General features: G+C 41.7%; 1 long non-coding RNA gene across 1 annotated transcript; it reads left to right on the plus strand.

Moving 5' to 3' along the window:
- The first annotated feature begins 2,010 nt into the window (after positions 1–2,010).
- Positions 2,011–2,958, plus strand: LOC131004489 (uncharacterized). Its single transcript, XR_009095031.1, has 2 exons — positions 2,011–2,706; positions 2,900–2,958. It is a non-coding gene; the product is annotated as an uncharacterized LOC131004489 (long non-coding RNA).
- The last annotated feature ends 23,659 nt before the right edge of the window (positions 2,959–26,617 follow it).

Genomic DNA, 26,617 nt, shown 5'->3' on the forward strand with positions numbered 1-26,617 from the left:
CGAAGAACTATGCCCGTGTCACTAACTAACGTGACACACTACTTTGCACCTCACTGTACCTTGGTTGTCAGATTCTTGTGTCCCCTTGGGTGACGTTTGACTTCCACCTCTTGTGGCTCACTCTTCACCTTAACCTGTGGTGAATAGTAATTGTGTTTCTGCTAGTTGCTTCTACTGTCATTCTCATAATAGTGATCATGCATACTTAACGCATCTAAGTTCATTGAGTCATCTTCTCAATAAAGACATAAGCATGGTAATAAACACTTGCGCATTTGCGCGAAATATAAAGCTTTTGACTTTTGAAAACCTTTTGTTGTTCTTCCTCCTGGTTGAGCATGGCGATGTGATGAAGTGTTGAGCTTTGGTTGACTGACTTATATATATTAGTGATCATACTAGAAAAATGGGTTAACTCTAGGGTTCAGAGCAAATGAACTGCTCTGATACCACTCTGTCACGACCGGACCTAATTAAGGATAATTAAGCCGGGGAAACCGTGACTAAGGGAGGGAGATTAGAAGCGGGGTAGAAAGGGGGATAATCAAATATGGAGGATCGCATTCTATCATTGCTAACAAAAGGAATATTTATAATATAACGAAGGTTTAGTCATATTGACTCAAATAAACTAGTAAGTTCGGATAATTCCAACTTAGCCAAAATAACATAATATTTCTGAGTACGCAGCGGAATAAGGTTCTGATTACATGTATGAAGACATGTATCCCCAGAGTTCATTAATACATAAGGATAAGACAAAAGACTCCGCTCGTCACTTCATCCCCACCAGCAGCTGCTCAACCTGCACATTTAGAAATATATGCAGGGCTGAGTACAAAAGTACTCAGTGGGCACGTATGCCTAAGTATAAAAAAAAATACATGCTTCAAAACTGTAAATTGTCATGCCATCATAAACAGTACAACAAGGGAGTTTTCGTGAAATAGGCCCAAGCTTACTAAATTCATTTGTGATTCTTAAAGTTCGACTGCAGTCTAAGTTCTCATAATCTATCATATCTGAAGCTGTGTGCCGGAGAGGTGGCCACCTCTCACGGACACTTGACCGGCCAACCCGCTCGATGACTCACGGTCACTGGTGTACACTAGCCCTGGCAGGATAGCTATCAACTGCTCAGGACCCGAATTCGATTACATAACTTGGCAAAGCCACATCAGATAGATATATCATACTGAAATTGAAACATTTTATGGCAAGACAATACTTGAAATAACTTCAATTCAAAGATTTTGTCATGAAAACTTGTTCAACTGTAACATGAAACTCATTTGATATATATGAAAGTAATGCCCACCTGATAGCAACTCTTGTTGTGGTGTAGTGGCTCTTAATCTAGTTATTGCTCTCCCGCTTGACCTTTATTGCGAGAAGTTTAAATAAGATATGTGCTCGAAGATAATCCTCGATTAATGAGAATGCGAAAATAAATATGCATGAATATCTTATGCATGATTCATTATTCCGGCTTAATGGTCTGGGAAATCTACTATTAATCCTAACTCTCAGATTAAATAAAATAAATAACTTAAATAAGGCTCGTCGCATGAGGCCGGATAATAACTATAATAATCCGTTCTCATCAGGGTGTTCTAATCTGCCAATTAAATAAGTCTCGCTCGTGGTGGTTGATAAAAAGGTAATGACTAACTCGGCTTGTTCGCTATATAACCTCATAAGAATTAATCGGGCTTAATAAATAGGAACAAAAATAATATTGTAAGTTCAAATAATTAAAAGGCTCAACATAAGGCAGCCTAATAACTAATTAAGTAGAAGTGGCTATGAATGGAGTTTAATGAAATGGCCCAAGTGATTGAATTGACTATCCAGGTTTAGTTAATCAAGTAGTCCAATCGAATAAATAATTGGGCTCCATTAATTAATAAGAAGCGGCCCGATAGAAAAATAATACAAGGCCCGACTCAAATATTTAGGAAGAGCTCAAACAAATAAATAACTCGTTGGGCTCAATTAAATAAATAATACAGGGTCCAAGTACATAAAATTCCAGCTCATAGTTTTTATCTTAGCCCAAGAATAGAATGATTTATTCTGAGCTTGAAATTAAATAATAATCAGCCCAACTGGCATGATACAACAGCCCAAATAAATGAATAATCAAAGGCCCAGATAAATAAAATCAGAGGCCCAAACAGAAATTAAAATCAGCCCAATCTGGATTAATAATTAAATTACAAACGAAGTGAAAATAAAAGGAAGAGGCCCACTTAGAATTTAAATCAGGAAGGCCCAACTAAAGAAAGAAAAAAAAAAAGAAAGAAGCCCAAAGCTTCCCCTCTTCCCTCACAATCGGTCTTCTCACTCTCTGCCTCTCTCAATCTTACGCACGGCGCTCCTCTCTCTCTCGACCTGCTTCTGGCCGGCCTCGGCTGCCGCCGAGCCTAAATCCGGCGAGGCCGTGCCTGCCTTTCTTCTCGTATCTCCTCTCACTTGCTGATGGTGCGTTCGAGGCGAAAAGGGCGAGCCCTAATTCTCCCTGAAATCAAAATCGCCGCCGCCGCTGTATCTCCCGGCGAATGGCTGGCGGCCGTCGCTCCGTTTCGAGGCCGTCCCTCCTTCCTTATTTCCCCTCTCAATGGTCCACTGAAGAAGACGAATTGAGGAGCCCTAGTTTCTTCCTCCGTGAATGTCGCCGCTGCCTTCACCCCTATCTGAAATCCGGTGGTGGCCGCCGTGGCTCTGTAAATCCGGCGACTGACTGCCGGTTTCATTCTCCTCCACGAATCGCCGCCATCTCCTTCGCGTTCCTCCGGCGACCAGGGAAAGGTCCGCCTTCGTTGTTCTCCGGGGTCGATGGGATTCGAGTTGCGCCACGCTGCCGCTGCTGCTGTTTTGGCTCCGATGGGGCAACAAGAGTTCGTCCTCACCGATTCCTAGGGCTCGACTGGACAGGGCAGTCGGCCCTTCTTCTATGAGCTAAGCTATCTACTCTCATTCTTCTTCTACTTCAATTTCTAGTTGTTAAGGGTGGGGGTTCTCATGATTTGCGGTTCTAGAGTGCAGAGTATAACACTGTATGAATCATAGCCTGTTGTGAAATGCTATAGATCATGTATGCATATGTGGGTTGCTATGAGTCCTATAGACACGACTACAACAGGCAAGTAACTGATGCTATTTGTTATAGAGTATGTAACTTTGCTAAGTTTATCAAGCTTATGGTCATCTATCATTTGAATCGGATCATGCTTAATGGTATGAATGCAAACTGGATTGAATATGTGGGACAGCAGTAATACCTTGAGAATATTTGTGTTGGTTGACTGTTGTGATATTGATGATTGAGATGGGGAATAACTGAAATATGATGAAGGTGTTATTGCTTTAAAATGCAGGTTGCAAATGGAAGAAGATGAGAAATTAAAGCCAATGTTTACCTTAAAGTTTCCTGGCAGGGAATGAATGAATGTCCCCTTTCAAACTTTTCGATTGTTGGAGTATTTCTGGGCTGGAAAAACTTGAATGTTGGCAGCAGAGTAGGGAATGCAGATTTCTGCTATTCTTGGAATCCTTAAGTGAAGAGTGTGAAGAAATTGTTGGCTGGTATTAGAGACTAAAGAGAAGGCAAAGGGTTGCTTGCACTTGATTGTGCTAAGTAGGTGGTATGGTGTAGTGGCAGGGGAATTGGAACAGTTGGGCGGCTGCTGGAGCATGCTAAGGAGTAGGGGTAGGGTGTAGGGAGGAGGGGATAGGAGGGAAGGGGCTGCAGCTGCAGCTGTAACAGCACGCCTCTTATCCCCCATTTTTTCCTTCTTTGCTTTCTTTTTTCTCATTGATGGCAGATGGTGTAAAAACAATTGTGGGTTAGGAACTTGTGAGATAATTGTAATAGATAGGTTGTAAAAATTGTGGTGGATATATGAAATAAAATCCTTGTGTTTTGGAAGTTCTAAATCTGAATATTGTAATGTGTGTGACGATGTATCTGCTCGATATTAATATCGATGGACTGTAAAATAATTCTAAATTAAATCAGTAGATTTAATTCGTTTGCTCATCTAATATCTAAATTAAATCCGAAGATTTAATCATCCTCACAAGCTGGAATAAATTCACGACTTAAGCAAGAATAATAATAATAACTAATAATATAAATAATACTTCTATTGCACTTAATAAGTAACATGACTTCGCTAAGTCAGTTATAATTCTTGAAATAGTAAAAATAATAACGATTGACTGGCTCAATAATCCATCTCGCGATTTCTCACGTGAAATAAAATAATAACTCTGCTTCAAGTACTACATAACTCAAAGTCATAAGTCAAAATTAATCAAGATCAACACTGAAAGATGCAATAATTAATTATTGCATTACTGGTTTTAATAAATTAAAAGAGCGGGTTACTACACTACCTTTCCCGAGCATAATCATCGGAGTTCGCCTTTCAGAGCAGAGTTACTCTCGCCAGAGCTAATTTTCCAGAGCTGACTTTTCAGCTCTGCAGTTTTTCAGAGCTGCGAATTTGGCCAGAGTATGAGTGTTTTCCAGAGCGCGCATCCAGCTGGAGATGCCTTATCTTGTACGATTTTATTACCTTTAGAGTTCTACTTTGCATGGCAACTTCCATGGTGATCAAGAGGAATTTGAGGTCTATAAATAGGGTTTTGTTTTTATTGTAAAAGAATCCTTTGCCCTAGTTTTAGACGCCTTGGAGATCTGTTGGCATCCAAGACTTAGGAATTTTATTGCTTTCATAGTTCTTCAAGATTTCGAGTTTTAGATCTAGTTTCCTTTTAATTTCGTTCTTTAGTTTTTGTCGAAGGTGTAATCACGTGACAGATTTCATCCTCGTGACGTTTTGGTATTTCGTAATTCAATTTAATTTATTTAGGTTTAAATCATGTTTATGTTTTTCGTTTATGTTTATGCTTTCTTTTTTATTATGCAATTTAAATTATGCACTTTAGTTTCATGTCTAGATTAGTTGGTTTTAATTTACAAGTATTTAATTTCTTAAGTTGGGTTTAATTTAAGTTGTTTAAATTTTGCCTAGGGTTAATAATTTAATTCGCTTAGTAATTCTAAAATTCGGTTTTTAATTCAGTTTTCAATTCTAAGTTTTAGTTTAATAATCAAACTCTTTACTGCTTTCTTTTATTGCTTTTTCCTACGATACAATTAAAAGCCCTTAAAGACTTTCCTTGAGAGACGACTTGGGTTAGCTTACACATTACAATAGATCTCGTACTATTGCGAGTCAATATAGAGTTGTTGGGAACCTTGTGGAATATCCTAACCCTTGTTTTGATGATACCAAAATTCATAGGACTTAACTGTAATAGACTAGAATTGTTTTGAACTCAAGTGTTAGAGTTCATTTCTAGTTTAGCCTGCGGTGTCGAAGACTGAAGACTGAAGAACGAAGGACTGAAGACTGAAGACTGCAGATACCGACTGAAGTATCAGTTGAAGAATCAGTTGAAGACTGATTAATTAATGCGCGCTAAAAGACTGATACTAAAGTCAAGTATCAGTTGAACATTCCTCCTAGGACTGATCTTCAAACGTTCAGAGGAAGCCACGTACTTGATCACTAATTTCTTAGCAACAAAAACTGCAACTAACACAGGCAATTGTAGCAAATAATAAGTAACCGAGTATCGTATCCACAGGGACTATTATAACGAATCACTCTAAGTAATCCTAACTAAACTCTAGTAATATTCATGCAAAATCAATTGAGAATAAAGAATAAAGCTTAAATCAAAATAAATCAAATAAGAATATGATATAAACTTCAAATAATTAAAGACTCTGACCCTAGGGATGTACTTTTACTAATCAATTACATGTATTTAATCTATTGCTTCAATTACCAATTTTAATCCAACCCTGATGAAAGATCACTATACTATTCACAAGCTTCTCTAACGAACACCTATGAACGTAGATTAATTAACCCCTTTTCACATTCAAGATTCCAAGGGATAAATCAACTCCAAATAGCACACAAAGAATAGCTTCCTATAGCTTCACCTGCAAAAATCAAGGGTAACACTATATCATGCATTCCTGAATCGGCTGAACAATTATCGCATTAAAGACTCAAACTGAACAGCTAGACATGTAAATTATTGGCCAAATAATTCACAAGAAATTAAGCACCAGGAATCATGAATCACAAGTTGGAGGGAAAATTGATATCAATAAATCATACACACATAATTAATCAGCTATATACAAACCCTAGGTTCAGATTAAAAGAACTAGCCAGACATCGTAAACCAACACATAAACATAATAATTGAAAGAACAATTGCAAATACTAAATTATATAAAACCGTAATAATTGAATAATTGTAGCAACTTGAATCTCCAATCTTGATCCAAGCCTTGAAAACTAGACACCAATAAAAATCTTAAAGCTATAAACTGGAATTGAAATAGTCTGCTGGTCTCCCCCTCCTCATAGATAGGTCAAAAGAGGACCTACTTATAGTCTTCAGACATCCTTCAACCACCATGGAAGTTGCCATGCAAAGTAGAACTCTAAAGGAAATAGAATCGTGTAAAATAAGGCAACTCTCCAGCTGGATGTGCGCTCTGGAAAACACTCCTACTCTTGCCGAATTCGCAGCTCTCGCTAGAGGAACGGCTGTCGTCAGAGAAATGGCTTCCGTCAGAGAAACGGACCTCGCCAGAGGAATGGATGTCGTCAGAGGAATGGACCTCGTCAGAGGAATGGATCTCAGCTCTGGTGTCGCTCATCTGCAAGAAACATTTAACTCCTCTGCTCTGATTTCGCTGCTCTGTTCTGGCTTTCACTTCTCTGACTGATTTCTCTGCTCTGACTTTCGACTTCTCTGGCGATTGGTTTCTCTGCTCTGGCTTTCGACTTTGCTGATCTGGGCTTTGATTTCTCTGGCAAGTGCATCTGCTTTGCTCTGCAGCGCGTGGCTTCCGCTCTGGCGCGGGCCTTCTCTGCTCTGGCACGCCAGAGTATGCTTATAAACACGATTCTTAGCCCAAACTCTCCAAAATTTGCTCTCTTCATCTCGAAAACCTAAATTTCCTGCAAAGCATATAATACACCATAAAACGCACCAATTTCCAGAAGATTATCTTAAAAAATGCACATACAAACCCTTAAAAATAGAGCAATTTAAGCATAAATCAACTCCCCCACACTTAGCCTTTTGCTTGTCCTCAAGCAAAATCCATATGAATCCTAGGAAGAGATTGATTTCAACAATGCTAATTTCCATCTAAACATTCACAAAGTCAATTCAAAATTTTACAATCAACACACATCTCTCGATCATGCAAGTAACTCAAAGTTTAAGAAGTAATAAAAGAGTAATGCAAGTAATTCGATCAGACCCAATTCTCCGCTAGAAGTGAATTCCCTAATGTGATCGCCTTTATAATCCATATCACCATTTTTCACACTTTGTGTGCTTAGAATTTTTGACAGTTGAGCCATAATTCATGAAATAAAACCATTTGGATGTAATCCAAAGTCTTTTCACGTGGTTTCCCATGCTCATAGTTAGACTAGAGGAGCAGAGACTCAGAGTTGTCACTTTTTCAGAACAGGCCAGATGTTTCAGAGCTGGCAATTTCAGAGTTGGCAATTCGTCCAACTTTTTCATTTTTCACAGAAAAGATATGATCGTAGGCAATCACAATGACAACACTCCTTCTAACATCTACCGGACAAATCATGTTTTACTAACTTACAAAAGTGTTGCAACAAAACTCATAATTCTTTGCACAATCAAGAAACATATATGTTGGGAACCTTGTGGAATATCCTAACCCTTGTTTTGATGATACCAAAAATCATAGGACTTAGTTGTAATAGACTAGAATCATTTTGAACTCAAGTGTTAGAGTTCGTTTCTAGTTTAGTTGCGGTGTCGAAGACTGAAGACTGAAGACTGAAGAATGAAGACTGAAGACTGAAGACTGGAGTTACCAACTGAAGTATCAGTTGAAGAATCAATTGAAGACTGATTATTTAATGCGCGCAATGGACTGATACTAAAGTCAAGTATCAGTTGAACATTCCTCCTAGGACTGATCTTCCAACGTTCAGAGGAAGCCACGTACGCACAAGTACAGCCGCATTAAATGCAGAGATATCACAATATCTTATCTCTGCAGAGGTCATTCCTATCTGGTGGTTACTTTTCAGAGATGTCACTGACTCAACCTAGAACACCTCTAGTTTGACTTGCAATAGAACAAGGACATCCTAGTGATGGTAAGTTGACCCAGTGTCATCTCTCAAGGAAAGTCTTAAAGGGCTTTTAATTGTATCGCAGGAAAAACAGTAAAAGAAAGCAGTAAAGGTTTTGATTTAAAAAAACGTAACTTAAACTTAAATGTAAATTGAACTTAAACTTAGCCTAGGCAATAATTTAAACAACTCGAATTAAACCTAACTTAAGAAATTAAATACTTGTAAATTTAAAGACTTCTAATCTAGGCATGAAACTAAAGTGCATAATTGAAATTGCATAATTGAAAAGAAAACATAAACAATAACGAAAAGCATAAACATGATTAAACGAAAATAACTTGAATTGAAATATGAAATACCGTAATTGTCTTGAACGTGTAATTGTGTCACTCAATCACAATCCAAGAAACTAAACTAAAACGAAATTGAAATCTAACTTAGAACAATAAAAACTCAAAACTATGAACAACTATGAAAGCAAGTAAATCCTAAGCTTCGGATGCCAACAGATTGCAAAGATGGCGTCTAAAACTAGGGCAAGAATTTGGATGATTTTTTACAATGAAAACTATAGCCCTATTTATAGACTTCAACTCCTTCTGGATCACCATGGAAATTACCATGCAAAGCCGGACTCTAAAAGGAATAGAATCGTAGATGATAAGGTAACTCCAGCTATGACGCGCGCAACAAGTATTCTCCACTCGGCGGAAATCGCAGCTCTCGCCAGAGGAATGGTTATCGCCAGAGGAACGGATGACTTCTCTGATCTTGTCAGCGGAATGGGTTCCGCTCTGGTATTGATTCCTCTAGCGCTTCCTCCGCTCTGGCGGGTGATTTCTCTGGCATGTCCACGCTCGCCTCGATTCCTCTGACGGTCGACTCCTCTGGCGCTTTTCTCTCCTCTGGCGCCTTTCTCCTCTGGCTAAGCGAGTTCTCTGACTTAGCGAGTTCTCTGGCGGACTTCTCTGGCTTAGCGAGTTCTCTGACTTAGCGAGTTCTCTGGCGAATGACTTCTCTGGATCCGGAGCGCTTGGTTCCGCTGCTCTGGAGACTTGATTTCTCTGGTGGTTGATTTCTCTGGCCTATGATTCCTCTGGTCTGGTCTGGCGTAAAAACGCCATTTTTAGCCAAAAATCCCCAAAATTATACTCTTCCACCATTAAAACCTAAATCTCTTGAAAAGCATCAAATACACCATAAAACGCACCAATTTCCAGAAGATTTAACTTACAATGAGCACATTCAAACCCCTAAAATTAGAACAATTAAGCATAAATCAACCCCCCCACACTTAGCCTTTTGCTTGTCCTCAAAGTCAATTCTAATTTCCATCCAATCATTCTCAAAGTCAATTCAAAATTTTACAATCAATATACCTCTCTCGATCATGCAATTAACTCAAAGTTTAAGAAGCAACAAAACAGTAATGTAAGCAATTCGATCAGACCCAATTCTCCGCTAGAAGTGAATTCCCTAATGTGATCGCCTTTATAATCAATATCACCATTTTTCACACTTTGTGTGCTTGAGATTTTCGACAGTTGAGCCATAATTCGCAAAATAAAAACCATTTGGATGTAATCCAAAGTCTTTTCACGTGGTTTCCCATGCTCATAGTTAGACTAGAGGAGCAGAGACTCAGAGCTGTCACGTTTTAGAACAGGCCAGATGTTTCAGAGCTGGCAATTTTGAGGTTGGCAATTCGTCCAACATTTTTCACATTTCACAGATAAGATACGATCGTAGGCAATCACAATGACAACACTCCTTCTAGCCTCTACCGGACAAATAACGTTTTACTTACTTACAATCATGTTGCAACAAAACTCAAATTCTTTGCACAATCAAGAGTAAAACAAGAATAACCACCATTCATTCACAAACCCGAAACTCGCATCGAAAACCATCTACTCTTCCACCAATTCATAAAAATTAGCAAGATTCGAGACCAAAAACTAAGCATAGAAAAATCAATTTTGCCCAATTGACAATATAAACACAATAAAACACCCCCCCACACTTAAAGTATGCCATGTCCTCAGGGCACAAAAGAAATAAGAATAGAGTTGAGAAAACGTCCCTGATTATCGGTCATTGAGAAACTGAAGCATCGTGCGAGGTGGTGAATAGGGGGATTTACGGTCTGTGCAGAGCAGAGAGTTGCCACGTTGGGAGAAGTGCAGCTCGGAAAAGGGCATGCACACCAAGCATCATAGGATCCGCAAAGCAACCGAAGCTTAAGAAAAACACAAAACAAACAACGAAAAACAAGAAGAGAACAAGAAAAACAAAAACAAACCAACGGTGGGTTGCCTCCCACCAAGCGCTAGAGTTAAAGTCTCCAGCCCAACTTCAGGTTTTGAATCAGCAGAGAGGATCGTGCAGAGTGTGAGACTCCACCACCATCGTCGAGCTCTGGTGCTCATAGTACGGTTTCACTCGATGGCCATTCACTCTGAAACTCTCCTTCGTGTTTTCATTGAATAACTCAACAGCACCATGCTCAAACACCTCCGTAAGTAGAAACGGACCACTCCATCGAGATTTCAGCTTACCCGGGAACAACTTCAATCGAGAATTGAACAAAAGTACCTTCATCCCAGGGCAAAGCTTCTTATGGCAGATACGGCGGTCATGGAGTCTCTTCACTTTGTCCTTATAAATCCTTGCATTCTCATACGCCTCATTACGTAGCTCATCTAACTCCTCCATTTGCAGCGTGCGCTGCTTCACAGCAGAGTCCAAGTCATAGTTGGCAGCTTTAATCGCCCAATAAGCTTTGTGCTCAATCTCCACCGGCAGATGGCAGGCCTTGCCATAGACTAGACGGTATGGACTCATCCCAAGCACTCCCTTGAAGGCAGTTCGGTATGCCCAGAGAGCGTCATTCAACTTTGCGGACCAGTCCTTGCGCGAGGGCTGCACCGTTTTCTCCAAAATTCCTTTGATCTGCCGATTGCTCGTCTCAGCTTGTCCAGAAGTCTGTGGATGGTATGGTGTTGCAACCTTGTGCGTGATCCCATTCTTCTTCATGAGCTTTGCAAACAACTTATTGCAGAAGTGCTTGCCTCCATCGCTAATGATAGCTCTAGGAAATCCGAATCTAGAAAGAATGTTTTCTTGCACAAACTTAAGCACCACATTAGCATCACATGTCCGCGTGGGAATAGCCTCAACCCATTTGGACACGTAATCTACAGCAAGTAAAATATATTGAAATCCATGCGAAGTAGGAAATGGTCCCATGAAATCAATGCCCCACACATCGAAGATCTCGACAATTAAAATGCTTTGGAGGGGCATCTCATTTCTGCGGCCAATATTTCCTACTCTCTGACACCGATCGCAAGCAAGAGTGAAAGTGTGTGCATCTTTGAAAATGGAAGGCCAAAACAAACCTGATTGAAGAATTTTATGAGCTGTTTTCTGTCCCCCAAAGTGTCCACCACAATGATCCTCATGGCACATTTTCAACACTTGTTGTTGCTCCTCTGCCGGCACACACCGTCGAATGACATCATCCTTTCCAAGCTTGAAAAGGTGAGGAATCTCCCAATAATAGTGTCTGCATTGAGCTAAAAATCTCTTTCTTTCCTGCGATGTCAGCTCAGGCCGTAGAATACCACAAACTAAGTAATTGACAATATCTGCATAGCAGGGCTCGGCACTCGCAGGGCTGCTCTGAACAGCGCTGAGTTCGGCAAGGCTGGTAGAGGTGATATCGGCAGAGCTGGTCAGAGCAGAGCTGGCTTCGATTCTGCGCTGGAGATGTCGGCTCCTCTGCTCTGGTACTGACTCCTCTGCTCTGGTATTCGACTCCTCTGCTCTGCTCGGGTAGTTCTCTGCTCTGGCATTCGACTCCTCTGCTATGGCTTGGGCAGAGTGGATCTCGGCAGTGCTGCTCTTAGCAAGGGTTAATGCATATGTATGCTCAAAAGGAAAGGATTCAGGGATGCAATTGAAATTCGATTCTATCCGATTTTTATCCAATCGGGAAAGGTGGTCAGCTACGTGATTCTCGCTCCCTTTCCTATCCCTGATTTCTACATCAAACTCTTGCAACAGTAAGACCCAACGGATGAGACGAGCTTTAGCCTGAGGTTTAGTCATCAAGTATCGAAGTGCAGCATGGTCACTATGGACAATGACCTTAGACCCAATGATGTATGCTCGAAATTTATCTAAGGCAAAGACCACAGCAAGCATCTCTTTTTCAGTAGTGGTGTAATTTACTTGTGCACTATTCAGAGTTAAACTAGCATAGTAAATCACACGTAACATCTTATCCACACGCTGACCTAGCACCGCTCCTACAGCAGAGTTAGACGCATCACACATAATCTCAAAGGGCAATGACCAATCAGGCGCAATTACAACCGGGGCAGAGCTCAACTTAAGTTTCAATGTTTCAAAGGCATGCATGCAAGAGTCATCGAAATTAAAAGGAACATCCTGAGCAAGCAGTTTGCATAGAGGTTGGCTAATTTTAGAGAAATCTTTAATGAAACGTCGATAAAAACCGGCGTGACCTAAGAAACTCCTAATCCCTTTGACATCAATAGGGGGTGGCAACTTTTGGATTACCTCCACCTTAGCTCTGTCGACCTCTAGTCCATGCTTAGACACCACATGACCCAAGACAATCCCACGAGTAACCATGAAATGACTCTTTTCCCAACTCAAAGTTAGGCCACTTTCAATACACCTTTTCAACACAACATCAATCTTAGTTAAACAATCATGAAAAGACTTCCCAAAAACCGAAAAATCATCCATAAAAACCTCCACGCATTTACCAATCATATCAGAGAATATGGACATCATGCATCGTTGAAACGTCCCGGGCGCATTGCACAATCCGAACGGCATCCTCTTCCATGCAAATGTCCCAAAAGGCGTGGTGAATGCAGTCTTGACTTGATCTTCCGGTGCGATTGCGATTTGGTAGTATCCTGACAAACCATCTAGAAAACAATAAAAATCATGTCCTGCTAAACGGTCTAACATTTGATCAACAAAAGGAAGAGGAAAGTGATCCTTTCTGGTGACGGCATTGAGTTTCCTGTAGTCGACGCACATCCGCCATCCCGTGGTAGGACGTGTCGGCACCAACTCCATCTTTTCATTGCGCACAACTGTCATTCCTCCTTTCTTTGGCACGACATGCACCGGGCTCACCCACTCACTATCGGCGACAGAGTAGATAATCCCTTCGGCAAGAAGCTTTAGGATTTCCTTACGCACAACCTCCATTAGCATAGGGTTCAAGCGTCGCTGGGCATCTCGCTTTGGTGCAGCTCCTTCCTCTAAGTTGATCCTATGCATGCATGTGGCTGGACTAATGCCACGTATGTCACCTAGGCTCCATCCTAGCGCTGCTTTGTTTCTCTTCAAAACTTCAAGCAGCGCTGCCTCTTGCTCTATAGTCAGCGTAGATGAGATGATGACTGGCTTCTCCCTTCCTGCTTCTAAAAAGATGTACTTGAGGTTAGCAGGGAGTTCCTTTAGTTCCAGCGCTGGGCTCTTGGTTTCCATCTGATCATCGAGGGATAGTTCGGTATGGTTGGAAAGCACTGAGCTCGGCATGGCTGTCTGAGCAGAACCGCAAGGCAGAGGAATGGGGATTTCTCTGGCGGGTCCAGAGCCGAAGTCTTCAGCTTCCCGAGCTAACTCCTCTATATCGGCTGATCCAGCGCAAACTTCCACACGCTCCTGTTCCTGTATAAATACCTTCTCAACCAGGCCATTAATAGCATCTATATATGAACATTCATTTATGAAATTAGCAGAAGGCATAGCCCGATTTTCATGCACCGAGAAAGACACCGACTCCCCCAACACTGTCATCTTAATAGTTCCATTTTTGACATCAATCAACGTGTTAGTGGTCGCCATAAAGGGTCTTCCTAATAGCAGAGTGTGATCTCTACCATTCTCGTGCACATCCCCAATCTCAAGGACTACGAAGTCAACAGGCACAATCAAATCCCCGACTCGCACCAGAATATCCTCAACTATCCCACGGGGGTACCTAACGGACCTATCAGCGAGTTGTAGACACATGCGAGTGGATTTCAAATTACCTAACTCTAATTGTTTGAAAATAGAGTAAGGCATAAGGTTAATTCCAGCACCCAAATCTAACATTCCCGTAGCTTCCTTACCATTTCCTAAAGCAATATTAATCACAAAGCTACCTGGATCGCGCTGCTTTGGTGGTAAGGATTGCTGCATGATTGAGGTCGCTACTTCTGAGACTAGAATCTTCTCATTGTCCCCGAACTTCCGCTTGTTGGAGACCAATTCCTTGAAAAACTTCACATATGCTGGGACTTTTCTGATCACATCAAGAAGAGGAAGATTCACGTTCACCTTGGCAAGCATGTTGTAGAAGTCGGCGAACTGTTGGTCTTGCTTTCCGTTGCTCAATCTGCCCGGGAAGGGAATCGGTGGTCGATAAGGTGTAGAAGCTTTGTGGAGCTTGACCTCCTTCTCCTTCTCTTCTTCCTTTTGCTGGTCTCCCTTTTCTCCATCAGTCGAGTTGGGCAGATCTGAACTCGGCAGCTCTGGTCTGAACGGAGCAGAGTTCGGCAGCTCTGTTCTGATAAAGCCAGAGGGATCCGTTCTGCTCTGGCGGAACGGTTCCTCTGCTCTGACAAGGTCAGAGGAATCGGTTCTACTCTGACGGGACGGTTCTTCTGCTCTGGTTTGTGTTGGAACCTCCATTTTGTTATCCAGAATCTTACCACTGCGGAGAACAGTTACAGCAAGAGCTTGATGTGGCTGAGCAGGTTGGCCATGAAATTTCCCAGGCTGCTGTTGTTGTTGGATTTGATTCAAGGTACCGGAAAGTTGTCCAACCGTTGTCTCGAGCCTTTTGATTGTAGATGCTTGGGCCTCCATACTTTGTTTGCTGATTTCCATAAAGGTTTGCAGCGTTTCTTCGAGCGTGGATTTTTGTGGTGGAATCGGCTGTGCACTCTGTTGCGGAATGGATTGCTGCTGTTGGTATTGTGATCTGTACGGTTGGAACGAACCCTGCTGTTGTGGGAAATATTGTTGTTGTAGATAGCCCATTTGAGGTGGTCGACGGAATTGATTCCCCCCAAGATTTTGATTTCCCCATCCAGCATTCGGCTGACCTCTCCATCCGCCATTCACATTTTGTTGACCTTGATTCATGTTCTGCCCATAAGGTCTGCTTGGCCCTAGATTGTAGCCTTGAAATCCTTGTGCCGCATAGACCTCAGCTTGTCCTTCCGGAGTAAACTCTCCCATTCTATGGCACTCATTAGCTCCATGGCTGAAATCTCCACAAATACCACAGGGCTCAACGTACTGTAGGGCTGGGTTCGGCGGGGCTGGCGTCGGCAGAGCTGGAATTGGCTGAGTTGTCATCGGCGGTGCTGAGCTCTGAACTGGAGAATTTTCCATCTTTTCCATCTTGAGCTGTTGGACTTCTCGCATGATCGAGGCCAATTGTTGCTGCATCTCGAACTGATTTGTCACGGCACTAGCCTCTACTCTCCGTCCTCGGACTGACTTTTGTTGGGAGCTCTCGGCTAAAGTCTTGAAAATCTCTTTCAGATCTGCCGCAGTTTTCCGAGCTATGTTTCCCTCCTGCCGTGCTATCTACCATAAATTGGGCAGTTTGCACTAACCCATCGTAGAAGAACTGCATCAACATAACATTAGTGAATTGATGTTGAGGGCATTGACGGAGGAGTTCTTCATATCTCTCCCACGCTTCATGCAAAGGCTCGTCCGCTCCTTGGGTGAACTCCATTATTTTCGTTCTCAGCTCCTGTGTCTTGTGACTTGGGTAGTATTTCAGCATGAATTTTTCACAAGCATCTCCCCATGTAGTGATAGAGTTGGGCGGCAGAGATAGCATCCACGTCCTCGCCCGGTCTTTAAGTGCGTAGGGGAAGCACTTGAGCTTGAGTTGATCCTCCGTAAGAGTAAGTAGAGGGATTGTTTGCACTTGTGTGCAAAAATCCCGGATGAATTGCAGCGCATCCTCGCTTGGCATTCCGTGGAACACCGGCAGCAGATTCGAATCATTAGGTTTGAGATTGTAATTTCTCACAGCAGTGGGGAGCACAATTGCCGACGTGTTGGTATCTCCAATTACCGGCCTGGTGAAGTCTCCCATATATTCCGTGTTCTTGGCCATCTCCTTCTTTTCCTTGTTTAAATTCTGCTTGGTGCAAAAATTGGCAGAGCTGGCCTCTTCCTCCTTAGTGTGTTCTGCCGTGGCTGCGGTCTGCTCTGTATTGGTAGCGCTGGTGTCCTCCTTAGTCGTGTTATGCTTAGCACGGAAGTCGACAAAGCTGGCCTCTTCCTCCCTTGTCTCTATGGTATGCTCTGGAACTTCAGAGTCAGATTCAGAACCACAGTAGAAATCGTCAGTTCTGTCACGTGCGACTTCGTCGGAATTGGAGTTAGAACCGTCTGCTCCGTCGTCACCGAACACTCCCTTGCAACTATTCTTCCTGAAAATCCCTTCGCTCGTACTATGCAAAGGTGACACCAATTTGCCTTTAAGACTACGGCGTCCCTGCATGCACAACACTGAACAAACGGATTAAACGCACCGAGTGGAAGAAACGTAAAAACAAAAATTAAATAAAGCAAGTAAAAACGACACAACTAAAACGCCTAAAACTTTCCCCGGCAACGGCGCCAAAATTTGACTCAACCTAGAACACCTCTAGTTTGACTTGCAATAGAACAAGGACATCCTAGTGATGGTAAGTTGACCCAGTGTCATCTCTCAAGGAAAGTCTTAAAGGGCTTTTAATTGTATCGCAGGAAAAACAGTAAAAGAAAGCAGTAAAGGTTTTGATTTAAAAAAACGTAACTTAAACTTAAATGTAAATTGAACTTAAACTTAGCCTAGGCAATAATTTAAACAACTCGAATTAAACCTAACTTAAGAAATTAAATACTTGTAAATTTAAAGACTTCTAATCTAGGCATGAAACTAAAGTGCATAATTGAAATTGCATAATTGAAAAGAAAACATAAACAATAACGAAAAGCATAAACATGATTAAACGAAAATAACTTGAATTGAAATATGAAATACCGTAATTGTCTTGAACGTGTAATTGTGTCACTCAATCACAATCCAAGAAACTAAACTAAAACGAAATTGAAATCTAACTTAGAACAATAAAAACTCAAAACTATGAACAACTATGAAAGCAAGTAAATCCTAAGCTTCGGATGCCAACAGATTGCAAAGATGGCGTCTAAAACTAGGGCAAGAATTTGGATGATTTTTTACAATGAAAACTATAGCCCTATTTATAGACTTCAACTCCTTCTGGATCACCATGGAAATTACCATGCAAAGCCGGACTCTAAAAGGAATAGAATCGTAGATGATAAGGTAACTCCAGCTATGACGCGCGCAACAAGTATTCTCCACTCGGCGGAAATCGCAGCTCTCGCCAGAGGAATGGTTATCGCCAGAGGAACGGATGACTTCTCTGATCTTGTCAGCGGAATGGGTTCCGCTCTGGTATTGATTCCTCTAGCGCTTCCTCCGCTCTGGCGGGTGATTTCTCTGGCATGTCCACGCTCGCCTCGATTCCTCTGACGGTCGACTCCTCTGGCGCTTTTCTCTCCTCTGGCGCCTTTCTCCTCTGGCTAAGCGAGTTCTCTGACTTAGCGAGTTCTCTGGCGGACTTCTCTGACTTAGCGAGTTCTCTGACTTAGCGAGTTCTCTGGCGAATGACTTCTCTGGATCCGGAGCGCTTGGTTCCGCTGCTCTGGAGACTTGATTTCTCTGGTGGTTGATTTCTCTGGCCTATGATTCCTCTGGTCTGGTCTGGCGTAAAAACGCCATTTTTAGCCAAAAATCCCCAAAATTATACTCTTCCACCATTAAAACCTAAATCTCTTGAAAAGCATCAAATACACCATAAAACGCACCAATTTCCAGAAGATTTAACTTACAATGAGCACATTCAAACCCCTAAAATTAGAACAATTAAGCATAAATCAGTCACTTCTCCTGTCCATCAAAGAGAGTCGTTTCCACACAGACAAGGAACCTCGAAGATTGAAGCCTCAGCCCAAATTCGAATTGCTCTCCAACGGAAGAAATCTTGATGACGATTTACGCCAACGGATCTATTCAAGAGTTCTCCTACAAATAGCGCTCGAGGATCACTTCAATCTTCACCTATTCAACGACATAAGCTGAAGCTCTGCCGAAATTGCTACTCAGCCTATAGCTTAACCGCCCAAAGCTTGAATCGAAGAAGAGAATTCCAAAGCCAAAATCAGTCTCTACTGATTACATACATTCTCTTAGACCCTAGGTACTCTGAACTCTGAGTGGGAAGTCTGAGCACGAGGTGTGCTTAGCAGGGAAATCCTACGCGAGGTGTGTGGGTGCTGAAGAGAGTTTATCTTCAGTTTACGGTTGTGTGCACCAGGCAAGCACACGGGTACGGTTTGCAGTGCACCAGGCAAGCACTTGCGGAGTGGATTGTTGGTTTGATCAACCATGCCGTTGATGTAGGAAAGGGTTTTTCCGAACCACGTAAAAGTCTCTGTGTTATTTATAGCTTTCAGTTTTACATTCAATACTTGTGTGATTTCAATTGATAAAACTGAACACTGACTAACAGGAAAGAGAAACCTTAATCCAACTATCTGCTCCACCGAGGCTATTCGAAACTAAGTTTAATTTCCGTTGCGTATGATATCAATCTGACTGAACTATCCTCTGATAGTAAGGAAGAGTGATATCATCTCTATCTTTGCAAAGACGACTAAAGCCCTTACGTAGATCAGTTAAGTTCCAGTGACTTAACTGATAACTCTTTACTGAAGAGCTTTCAGTATCAGTCGTCAACCCTGTTGGTCAAAACTAATTTTGGTAAAACAGGTGTCTTGTTTGCATGTAAAGTTTCGCTTTAATCTCTGACTGAGATCCCTCTGATTGAGGTCGGTAGATTGTTGTAAAAATAGCCTATAGGTGTATTCCCCCCCCCATACACCTATTCGAGACCCCCCGGACCTAACAATTGGTATCAGAGCAGGTTGTTCGCAAGAACTATCTGTATCTGACTAGGTTCTACTTAAACTAGATCCTTTTGGGGGAAATTGTTGTTTTTGATCAAAAAAAAAAAAAATCTCTTCTCGAGGTTACCCTTAAGTCTGCTTGGTTTGTGTCCCTTTCCTGCTTCCGTGTGCTTCTACCTGCATTCTCTAACCATGTACAGGAACAAGAAGGATTCCTCCAGTGATTTCGCTCATACATATTTTCGAGGAATCAGCGGATTTGAGTTGGGATCATTGGACTCCGATGAAGAAGAAAGATTCATCTTTCCAGAAGAGAACAAGAGTCCAACTCACTCACAACCCGAAGAATCAAGCAGATATGATCAAATGCGACTAGAGTATCAACACCTAAGATCGAGATTTGAAGATCTCCTTAGGGAGCACAAACAGATCATCAAAGAGATTGATCATGTGCAAGATGCTCGAAGGATCATCATGCGCCACTTCATTTCAGATGAAGACGAAGCAGACAAAAGAGATGTATAGGAGTGCAGACTGATCAACAGACTGAAACTACTTCAGTTTCAGAAACAAGAACTTCTACAACGTCTCAAGGAAACAGAGACAGAATTCAAATCGACGTCAGAAGTTTTTGAAAGAGTGCTTCATGAGAAATCTCTACTGCACAGAAGAAAGATGGAACGAAAAAGGAGCATGCAACAACAGCCAACGGACTCAAGATCAAAGGAGAATCAGTCATAATACTCAGGGGGAACTTACACTTTAAACTAACGGAACTTGTAACTATCTCTGTGTAAGCCTCTCTCAACAATGTCACTTATATATATGACTGCTTTTCTTTAATAACTTTTGGCTGTATTGTACTTAATTCTGATGTGTCTAAATGTTTACACTCCTTATTTTGTTTAATTGACACGTGCACATTAGTTTTTAAAACGGTTGTCACACGATCACACGAACCCGCCCTTTTTACTAACAAGCGGAGTGATCCACGTGGCACGACTCCATTTGCACGGATTTCAAACATTTATTGAAACCGCTTTATGCACGACTTCTCACATCTTCAAAAACGTTTCATCTTCAACTAAAAGATTTACTCAATCTCAGAGAAATCTTTGTGTGCAAAATTTTTGAGTGTGCTTGTTTCTGCAAGACTAACAGTAAGAATCCACAGTTCCATCTCTGTGAGAATCAATCTTCAGACTTTTGCAGAAAACTTCTCAAAATCCAAATGGGAAAACCAGCATCACAACAAGTTGTGTGTTACGAATCTGTTGCAACACTGGAGTCACTCCAAAAGTTCGCTGATTTCAATAAAATCAATGAGATCTTAGAACGACATGGATGGATGAAGTTCATCCAATGCTCACCAAGGTTCCTTCTCGACGAATTGATCATCTGAGAATTCTACGACAACATCAAATCAGATGAATCGACTGGTGAACTCAAAACAGAGATTTCTGTTTTCACAAATGAAGGTTTTTCAGAATCAATCAAGTTGTCCATCAACATATCTTAAGCAGTGAAAGATATGTTCAATCTTCCAACTGAGGGACCAGCTCCATTCTTCACCGACGAAGAAGCTACTGAGCACATGAGGGAAACACTGACAAGCAATGCACCTGCCGATCGCGTCATCACCAATGTTCTGAGCATTTCAAGAATTCATCCTCATCTCAGACCCATTGCCAAGATGATCAAGAAATGCTCGTTTGGCACCCTTGGATCCCCTGGTCATCTCTCAAGACCACACAAACTTGTGCTTATCGCCCTGATGCAGAAAGGCCCATTCAACTGGGAGAAGGCCTACATTCAGATTCTCGCTGAAGAGAAGGAGGAATCCCACTCCACCAAACATCTGCGTCAAGGAACAAGAGTCTCAGCACTCATTCTTCATAGTGCTAAGGAGACACCTTGCTTCTGGAAGAACACTACTCAAGTGTCTTCCACCATTCATCTGTTTGAAAAACAGAAAAGTTCACTCAGAGGAAATATCAGTATCTCGACTGAAGTTCCTCTCCTCACTTCTGAGCCAAGATACAAGACTCGAGGCTCAACCAAGAGAAAGTTCGACAGCGTGTCGTCTCCAGTCAAGATCTCGCTGGACACCCCTCAAAAATCCCACAATGAGGAACATGAAGAAGATGCTCCAAAATCTTCTGAAGAAGTTCCAATGCCAAGCACAGAAACTTCTCAACAACAGGCTCTATATGTCCCTCCAGCAGATGAAGAAAATCAACCAACAGAGGAGACACGAGCAACCTTCGACAGAGAAACGGAATCTGAAGAACTTCCTCTCAGAGGTTTCTTCCATTACTGTCTTGAAGGGTTCAACAAGAAGGCAAAGTTTGACGAAGTCTCTAACGACAATGCCTCATCCTCAACCTTTGTCAATCAAAAGGCCCTTCTCAAAAACTTCGTGACACAACTGTCCGAACACTGTGTCACAACCCTTTTTCCTACACTCTTAGCCTCCCTGAATCCTGAAGAATTCCAAGCTCTTGTCAGTTATTTCTTCTATATCTTCGTCAGAACCCTACCCAAATCCCAATACAAAGAGATTGATGAAGTCCTCACTGATAGTGAGATGGAAGGCTTGGAGAATAGCATCTATGAGAAGTTCAGAGTCACAAATGTTTGGGATGGCATCCATAACTGGGCACCCAACTTCAGACTGTACCTCACTTCCAGAGGTCTTCTCAAAGAAGATAATGCTGAGAACATGGAAGACCACCATAAAACTCCACCTCATCAGTCGGCCCCAGCCAAAGCAACTGAAGAAGGAACGCCAGCTAAAGAACAAGAGCCTCCTAAAACTTCCACGGATGAGAGAGTCCAGATGTTGGAAGAAAGGATGTTGATTCAAGAAGAAGTTTCATATGAGCTGAGAGTCAAGATTGCAATTCTTGAATCAACTGTCACTCATTTCCAACAGCAACTGGAAATCCAGAACAAATTCAGCGAGGTCCCTGAGTCTGATGACAAGAACAAACGAGAAGAGGACAGAAAAGGAAAAGGGAAGCTGACTGAAAAACCCAAAGGAAGTCCTCCAAGGAAGCCAAGCAAACAACTCCACATCAACTAAGGACTAAGGAAGATCAAGGAATGTCATCTAAACAGAGACTCATTATTTTGATTATGGTGTTCCTAGATTGTTTTAGTTCGTTCTTCCTTGTTATGATTCTTTCATACTTCTGTTTGTTTTCTTTTGATCTTTAGTAAGCTCAAGCAGATTCTTGTTTGTCCTATCTTTGTTCATTTTGCCTTTTTACACTTGATGATTATGAGTTATCTAATTTAGGGGGAACACTGTTTAAACTTTTTCTGTTCGTGACTATTGTTTGGGAACTTGTTCGTATCTTTTACTTGGACTAAATGAAAATAGGGTCTAGGTGTGATTATGCTTAACTGGTGAAATTGTGTTCTACTTCAGTCTTTCAATTTCTGAAATCTCCTTTTTATGCATATCTTTTCAAATCACTGTATGCACTACGCCGCCTATTTATGGCAAGAGATTATGACAAATATTCTATAATCAGTTCATATCTCATTTTTCTAGGCATTTATCTGATGGGCATTTATTACAGACGTCAAAATTTATTATATTTGATTTGGCGCGCAGATTTCAAACCGCCCACGTCTTTTCAATTGCCCTAGGAAACTGTTCTTCTCCCACGATCACACTTCCTCCATTACTGCCATTCCCCATTCTCCATCACTTCTGCACGATCTCTCTAACATTCAAAATCCACCGCACTCTACTGTGAGATCACTCTCTGCAGAAATCTTTTCACAGGTTTTCAATTCGAGATGGCTAAAACTAACATGAAGAAGACTGACAACGAGAAGGAAACTTCAATAAAGAAAGAAGTCAGATATGAACAGACGGTGCATGAGGAATCGTTTGAAAAGAAGCCGGAATTTTCGAAGGTTTCAGATATACTTCTCGAGAATGGATGGAAGAAGTTTGTCACAAGCGAACCAAAGTACTTACTCGACGATGCTGTCAGAGAATTTTACAAAAATCTCAGATTCAGCAACTCCGAAGATCTAATCTCAAAGGTCAGCATCATCGACGGAGCAAAATGCATTGAGGAGACTCTCAACGTCTCCAAAATTGTCAGGGAATTGTTCAATCTCCCAAACAACGGATTTCTACTCTCTTCATTGACTGATGATGAAGCAAATGAAACTCTCAAGACTGCACTGAAGGATAAATCTGAATCAACGAAAAGTCAGATCACTCTATCTCATCTCCATCCAGAGTTTGCCATGTTGGGCAAAATTATCCATAAGTGCTGGATTGGTGCTACAGGGACTCCTGATAAAGCATCTCAACCGCAGAAGAATGTAATGGCTGCTCTTATGAAGAATGAATGCTTCAACTGGGAAGAAGCTTACCTGAAGCTTCTTTACAACGAAGCCCACAACACACGGCCGGCAACGATAGTCCGACAAGGGAACAGGGTATCCCAGATCATCATCGAGGGGACAAAGAAGCACAAGTATGTGCAATGGCCTGAGATGATCAAATTCACAGACAGCCTACGTCTCTTCAAAATTGCAAGAAGAGATCCCAAACCTTCCTCAAAAGAGAAGGTAATCGACATTTCTTCTCCTCCTTCATCTGACTCTGAAGCCCCTGATTCACCTCCTTCAAATCCTCGCACGAATGTGCCACGACGAGTACGTACAATCCACCCCAAGAAACCATCTATACCAACTGAGATGCCTTGGAAACTCTCTCCGAGCTCCAAAGGCAAAGCAGTTGTAGAAACTGCACCAGAACCAGCCTCCACCTTCATCTTCAAAAGTACACTAGAAGCTGTTGAACTTCAGTCTGAAGCTCAACAAATTGCCACCGACCGCCTCCGACGTATAATTGGTGATGTCGATACGTCTCTAGAAGTCTACCGGGATCTTCATAAACTTCTCACGTATACTCTTCTGAAGACAGCGCCATGTCCAAGAATCAACAGTCTTCACAGCCATGCAGCTGAAGACTCGTTTGAGATGGAAGAGGATACCTTGATCAGCCTCTTTCAAATTGAACATGTTTGGGACGTAATTCATGACTTTGACAGTTTTGCCATGAATTACTTGATTTCATCCAAACAATTCAGACACCTCCAGTCACTAAACGACGATGCCGGGACATCAAAGGTGTTGGACGAGCCTCTCATCATAGAGGAAGTTATTGCAGCTCACAGCTCGCCTGTTAATGTCGCTCATCAACCAGCGGAAGCTGCTGCTGACCCTGCCATCGATGATCAACCAGTGACTGATTCATTCAATCAACCGGAGCTACCATCCTCTCTTCCGACGTCTCATACTGAAGTAGACCAGGCTACCATCACTGTCGTTAATGCTCCTCTGTCAGTAGAAGAAGATGAATCAGCAGACAATGTTGATCGTTCAAATCCTGAAGAACGAGTTAATAACATCCTCAAGTCTTCTCCGACTTCATCAACACTTTTGAACACTGATGAGCCTATTCCACCTAAAGGCCAGAACATCAGCCAGGAGCAAGAATTTCCGCAATCTGTTGAAGAAAGAACAGATCACCCTTCCATTCACGCTGAGGCATCCACATCCAAGACTGATGAAGAGCATCAACAAGAGCAGAAATATCCCGACGAATAAGATGTTCCAATAGAACACGTCGAGCTTCCTCGAGCAGAAGGACCTGTTCTATTTGATTCGGATGCAGAAACTGATGCGCGCCTCACCATCTGGAAACATAATCGGCCGCGCAGACATCTATTACGGATCTCTGATGATGAAGAAAGACCAATGGATGTACTGCTGAACCAGCTTGCTGATCAACGGTTTGAAATCGACTCACTTAGGCACGAGCTCGAACGACAACGAATCTATGGTGAAAAGTTCGTAAAGAAGCTCAAAGAAGTCGAGCAACAGGCAACAGCAGACATGGTCCATCATGCCGACTTGATAAATGGACTCAAACTGCGGATAAAGGCACAGAAAAATGCACTGATAAATTATAAGCTTGAAATGCTTGATACAAAGATTGGTTTCCCCAAAGTTCAGAAGGAGCACGAGGAACTCTACACTCTCTTTCTCGAATCAGAGATTGAAAGGAAGACACACTATGTCAACCTAACTACAAAGCTCGAGAAAATGGAACTTAAGTTCCTAAAAATGTTCATGCCAAGAATCGAGGTCCAGGAACTGTAACACCCCGTACCTTTCCTTATGTTAGAAGATAGTGTTTCAACACTACTAAGAGTACTGAGATGTCGAGAGGCGAGATTATAGAGTTATAAGTGGACAAACCAATGATGGAGTTAGAGTGATGAGATTTGAGAAACGAGTCGAGCTATAGATGTTGACTGATTTGAGTTGAGAATTTATTTTATTTCGACTATCGGGAATAGAATTTCCAGAGACCGAGTTATAAGAGATTGATTGTCCTATTAAGAAAATAGGAATAATGAGTTTAACATAGAGTCGAGGAAGAGAAGAAGTTATCGATGGATGGTAAAATGAATAAGATTGAGAACGATGTTAGAGATGAGATGAAAGACGAGAGATAGAGTTGTAGTAGTGATCGAAAATCACTATAAAGAGGATTAAGCTAGAATGATGATTTGAGTAATGACGAGTGATGGTCCGTTTTAACGTGACAATTTTATGAGTCAATTGTTTAATGTTATATGATTTATATGTTATGTGCGCACTTATGTTATTTGAGTCAGTATGATTTTCGAAACCATGACTTATGATTTTTATTGCCGTCGCACTTTCCTACACACTCAAACAATATTTTAATCCTTTTCCCACATGTGGATAATTGGCGGATGAGACTTGCTGCTAAGGGGGAGACAATTCACTATTTGAGCATTTAATGCTACTTATCCGATGGAATAAGAATCTTGCTAAAACCGAAGAGCCTCTCTCTCTTTCAGTCATTTCTCATCATTTTTGGCTCTTCACCTTCTTCTCTCTCCCTTACGCCATTTCTTCTCTCCTCCATGGGAGACTAAGTTCGAAGCTTCACCAATCACAACTGAGACAGAATACTCCGATAAATCTAGCCTTAAACACTTTCCATGCTTGTTTCAAGAAGATTTGTTGAGTTCTAACCGGAAGAATCGGGGAAAAAACGCCTTTTCCTTGAAACTCTTTGAGTAAGTGTTCTGCTTTTTGGAGTCTAGACTTGTTGTGAGAAGTATGTGGTGATTTATGTGAGTATTAAGATGTTTGAAGCATGAGAAACTTCCCCTGCTCCTTTTTCTTCGTTTTCGAAAAACTTGGGTTCGTCCCCTCTGAAAAATGTTTCTTTCTTAAAACCGAGATGAAATGGGTATTATGTG

The sequence above is a fragment of the Salvia miltiorrhiza genome, unplaced genomic scaffold, assembly GCF_028751815.1.
Source record: "Salvia miltiorrhiza cultivar Shanhuang (shh) unplaced genomic scaffold, IMPLAD_Smil_shh original_scaffold_404, whole genome shotgun sequence".
NCBI classification, from domain to species: domain Eukaryota; kingdom Viridiplantae; phylum Streptophyta; class Magnoliopsida; order Lamiales; family Lamiaceae; genus Salvia; species Salvia miltiorrhiza.